The sequence below is a fragment of the Condylostylus longicornis genome, unplaced genomic scaffold (assembly GCF_029603195.1).
Source record: "Condylostylus longicornis isolate FDR11 unplaced genomic scaffold, ASM2960319v2 ptg000027l, whole genome shotgun sequence".
Classification (NCBI taxonomy): Eukaryota; Metazoa; Arthropoda; class Insecta; order Diptera; family Dolichopodidae; genus Condylostylus; species Condylostylus longicornis.
Window position 1 is genome coordinate 182,578 of NW_026577996.1, and position 6,145 is coordinate 188,722.

Below are 6,145 nucleotides of genomic sequence, written 5' to 3' on the forward strand. Positions count from 1 at the left end.
AATTTATTTTATTCTATTTAAAATCATTTGAACAGAATAACCATATATATTTTGCAGAAAGTATGATACAAATTTGTACAGAATTAACAGAATGTTAGTTTTAATTTATGTACATTAGCATTCTGTTCAACAAAATAAAGCTTTACTTTGTGCTTTTTCTGATTTTAAATTCAACGTAAAGTGAATAATGTACAATTCTTTTTTAATACTTTAACATTATATTTTGTTAAAAAAAATGTTAAATATTTTTCCCATAATACATTAGAAAACTTTAAAAAAACTTATTAAAATGTTAATAAAGCTTTTTCAAAGATTTTTTTATGTTTGAACAATTGAACATATTAAAAGAAAACACCCTTGTATGTGGAATCGAATATGCATTTAACATAGATTTCGTACGTTCATTTCTTTTTATTAAATTATGTATTTTTATATACTCACATACATAATAATAATATGATTTTTTTTACGAACCCAAGGCAAAAATTAGGAAAACAATAATAGGTATTTTTTATTTTTTTTTCTCAAGAGTTAATTTTTTAATCAAGAGTCATAATTCACGCTGATTTTCTTTGTTTACTATTTATATCAGTGCAGCATATTTTTCCAAGAAAAAAAAAATTTGGCATTTAATTTCAATTTTCGTCCGACAATGTTTAGAGCAAAGAAAGAGACTTACCTGAAGTTTTGGGCTTCACTATATTTATTTTCAAGATACGACTTTTATTTAAATACTTGTTACTTCGAGGATTTGAAGTAACTAGTTCCTCGTAGATCAAGAATACTGGTTACTCAATACTCGGACATAATCTTTCATATTTTCACATCATGTACCTAGTATTATTCGTGTTTAATAGTTAATGGGATAATCAGAATGTGGCTGATTTGTATTAGAATTGATTCATGTGTTGTTGTGTAGGTGTAATTGTTACATTATTTGACGTTAATTACTTTAAAATATTACACTTATCTATAAGTGGAGAAAATTTATGAATTTACATTTATTATTTTGCATTTAAATACTGTTAATTCTTATTGTATGTAAACGCAAGTATAAAATTAAATTTTGTTGGAATAGCGTTAACGTCACAATAACATTATAATTACGATTCAAAAAACCTATTAATAGATTTTGATAAAAAACTTCAATAAGCTCTTATTAAAGAAGTTCTGATATCTTGGGAACCATAGCTCCTGCCGACTTAATTCAAGAAATGTACTCCCTATACTCCCAGATATATCTGATTTTTCTGATTTTCCAAAAGCCAGTCAGATGACCAGATTTCTAAACTAAAGGCCAGAATTTTCACTTGAGAATCACTTTCACTTAATTCAATATTTCTATAATCAATATATAAATAACATTATTTTAAATAAATTAACGCCCAGGTAACGCTGAAGCTGGATAATAATTATATTCATTAATTATAATTATTGAAGCTGGATAATAATAATATTATTGTGAATTCCGATAGACAGCGACTGTCTACTTGACTAATCGAATACTGCTTTCGATATTTTGATATTATTTGTAAAGGAAGTATGATTTTATTATGCCCACTAATACAATTTAAGCTTCATTTTAAATGCTACTGATAGCTAACAGTGAAATAGAGAATTGGTTAGAAAAATCAAGTAAACTTTATTTTAGCTAAAAAAAATAATTTATTTTTTTTTTTATTTAGAACGTCAACAGAAAGAAAATCAAAATCACCAAAAATTTTACTTTAAAAATAATTTGATTCTAGTTTTTGCTTGAAAATTTAATTCAACTAAGAATAGTTTTTAATAAACATAAACTATATGAAAATAAAAATGGTCTTGCTGCTTTTTTTATCAGATTTTATGCAAGTTTTTTTTTCTATGTTGCCAGACTTTTTGGCGAAATTTTATCATCAAGGTTTCAAATAAGCTAAATATTTCAAATTGAAAACTTTTAATCTTAGTAAACTAAGTGTAAATTGTTTGCAAACATTATAAAAAGACAGATTTAAAAACACACATATATGTATATTTATGTAGTTTTATTTTAATACATTTATTTGAATTTTTTTTAATTTTCATCTTTTTAATATTTTTTTTATTAAAATCAAATTTTCTAAATAATTTTCTTTATAATTTTTCGCACTCAAGGTACATTCAAGTTTATCTTTATCATTTATATAAAAGTTAAACAATTATGATATTGTAAGCAAAATCAACTAATTTTTAATTTATTAATAACTTATACAAGTGTTGAAAAAAATATTTCATCCCTCTTTACACTCTTTTAGACCTATTTCTTTTCTTGTATATTTAATTTAATTCTAAAATTAAATTTATTTAGAAATTAAATTTACTTTTAATTTACTTAGATTTAAGTATTTTTTTTAAAGTTTATGAAAATTTGTATTAGAATCTGAAATTTCTATAGTGATTACGTTAATGAGAATTTAAGGATGTGTAATTTTAGTAATAAGAATATACATACATAATTATTATATCTATATCTGATATGTTGTTTAATAAGTAAAGTTTTTATGTTATATATTAGTGGTGGTTATGTATATGTTTTGTATGCTAGTTAACTAAAATGAATTGAACTGCAAATAATTAAAATTTTTCATTTTAAATAAAATTTTTCATTTTAAATTAAAATACAAAATATTTCGAATTGAGATAGAATGTGCAAACAATATGTATTTTTTAAGAAATAAAATAAGTTTAGGATAAGAACCATTAAACACGAATCTAGATCAAAGCATATTTATAGAATATTTCATTTTGCAATTTACGACTGCCTTTCATTCGGGTATTTTTTGTAAAATTGGAGCTGCCAGTTCTTAGATGTTCAAACACCACATTTCCCTGAAAGGAAGCACCCCACGTAATACTTTAACACCAGTTCAAACACACCCTGGAATTATTTATATTTCACTTTACTTATATATAACATCATTCAGCCTATTTTATTCTTAAATTTGCGTAGTTCCTTTTTTTTTTTTGAAAATTTTGTTAAATTTGAAATAAATATCAATATTCCATGCAGTAATTTGCAAACACAAATTAATTCTATCATTTTGAAATAAATAGTTGGTTATACAGTTAATAACTTATGGATAAAAAAGGTAATGATATATCATACAAAATGTTAGATAATCTTAAAATAAATAATTAGTCAACAGGAGTCTCAGTTAAAAATACTTAATCTTTCGGCGTACTTTCATTTCTTAGCAAGTATAATTATTTTTATTCTTTTTTATTAAATAGTTACAAATGGTTTCATATAGATTAAATATTTTGTCTTTGCATAATTGTATAATTTTTTTTCTTTTCTATTACTTTCGTGTGTATTTTTACAAATGTATTACGTTTATATAACCATATCTGATTATTGATATTATAATTTAGAAAATACTGTTATCAGAGAGGGTGCTTAAAATTATAATATTATTTGTTTTATATTTATTTATTATTTTCACAGAGAATTCGATAAAATTAAAATTGCTATATTTTTTATATATTATTTTGTTCACATTAATAGACATTCAAAAGGTATACGAATAGAGGATGAAATTTCACTTTTTTAAAGTTTTTATCTTTTAGTTTTGATTACATTTATAATATATATGATTATGTACATTTCGAAATTAGTAAAAAAATTTGTTTAACTATTAACAATTTCAATATTTATATAAGTTGAAGAAGAATTTGTTAAAATAATATTTTAACATTCGAAAGGTTTTGTTTTATATATTTATAGGTTATATTGAATAATTAACTTCTATTTCTTATTTAGAAAATATAATATGTATATTGAATTTAAAAATCATCATATAAGTAATTTTCATAGTAATCAATCATTTCAAAATTATCAATAACACCAATAAAAACTTGTTATAAAGGAAAGAATAAGTAAAAATCTTACTAAATTACCAAAAACAGTTTTTTAAGAGCGTTTATAAAAAAGTGTTACCAGTTTTATAATATTGTTCGCATAATTTAAATTTGTTAAAATGTATATCTAAAAAAAATAAATTAAACTTAATCAAAAATGCAAACATTTCTCATTTTAGTTTTCATAAAATATGTATTTTCAAGTGGCATCATAAATTTTGTTTTTATAAGCATAAATAGTTTTAAAATCATAAAAGAAAATTTTATTTAACTGAACAAGAATTAAATTATTCAGTAACTGAATAAACAAAAATTTTTAAATGTCATGAACGATTATATTTAAAGTAAAAGACAATAAGTTCATAAATTTACTATAAATTTTAGCAAAAATATTTAAAAGGAATAAACATTGTGTTATAAACATGTATGTAACGTATAGGAGCAAATTCATATAAATTTTTTTGAAGTAAATATATAAATATCTATGTATAGAAAATTTTGTTAAAGTTTAATTATACAAATATAAATACTACACTCACATAGAAATTTTAGAAGTGGAAAACTATTCAATATATTATTATTTTAAATTGATTTAATTTCGTTTTTATAATTTCTTAATTTATTTTATAAATATGTGTATGTATACCAAAAATCATAGTATATTTTGCATTTTATTTATACAAAATTATTTTAAAAATATATACATATATACTTATGTATATGTATATACACATTTGTTTCAGACAGTATATAATCTCAAAATACGCTGTCCTCTTGTACACGTATATACATACTTATATATACATAATTATATATGATTGTAGATATATAAGTATAAAAATAGTTTAATTCACATCTCAAATAATTTCTGGAATGGAACTAAGTATGGCAGATGAAGTTCATTAAATTTGTATATTATAATTTAAAATGTAATATAGTTTATATTTTACATAATTTATTATTGAATAAAAAAGCAAATATTTTTTAAAATTGTGTGTTAAATAACTATTGAGCTTTTGATTAAATTAAATACAATTAAATGTTTGTACAAAGTTCTTAAAATTAAATTACAAGAAAAAGTTAAGTTCATAACTAAATATGCCTTTGTAAAATTGGAATTAAATCAAAGTTAAATTAACTAATTAATTAAATACTTATTTATATGTACATATAAATAAGTATTTAATTAATTATACATAATATGTATTGTTATTTGTACATATATTTTTATATATATTGAAAAAGAACAATATTTTTACCTACATATTAATTATACTTGCGTTATTAGTTCTCTTATTTTATTTTTTTCAATATTAATTGTTTTTGATATGGATTTGTATTTTAACTATGAATTATAAAAAATGCTTGCTTCTAAAAAAAAATTACCGATTCGTTGTTCAGAAATTTTATTTTAATTTATTTTTTTTTATGTATTATTAAATTTAATTTAAGTTTGCATTTTTACTTAAATTTACTTTTAAGTAAAATATTTTCAAATATTATATTTTAAAAGAACTAAAGTTCTTTTAAAATATAATATTTGTAGTATTCATTTTCAGTATTATAATAATTTTCTTTGTTTTTTTTTGTGTTCTGGGTTAAAAAATATTGTTAATTTAAAAACTTATGTAATTAACTGGTGGTGTTTTTTATTTGAAAACTCTTTTATTGCTACTTATTGTGGAATTTTGTTTACTCTTTTTTTGTGGTTGTTTCGCTAATTTAATGGGGTTTTTATCTTTTTAAATTATTGATTATTATAAACCAGTTTATAAAAATATATTTAAAAACATTTAAAAGCTAGTTTAGATTAAAAATATTGTGACACTGTTCAGCTATCATGACTATAGTTTGAAAATAATTTTTCTTATAGGGTAGTTTTCGAAGTTTAATACATATTGAAATTTAAGGTCTTTTTAAAAATTTTAAACAGAAGTAAGCATAAATAACATCTATGTTAAAGTATCAATATCGCGTTAGTAAAACCGTTTAAATTGATATAAATTGGTAACTACTAATGAACATTAAGAATTTCATAAATTCTATCTATTTCTTTTTTAATATATAATCTTTTATTCTTGAATTTTCACTTTTTTTGCTACAATTTATTATTATTTAAATTTGCAAAAATAAAATAATAATAAAAACTGTTTTTTCTTTTTTATTCTACAATGAAGTTTTTCTTGCTTGTATGCTGAACTTTTGCTGAAGTTGAGTCAAAGTAAACGCTTCACTGTGTTATTTTTTCAATGAACTTTAAAAAACTAAA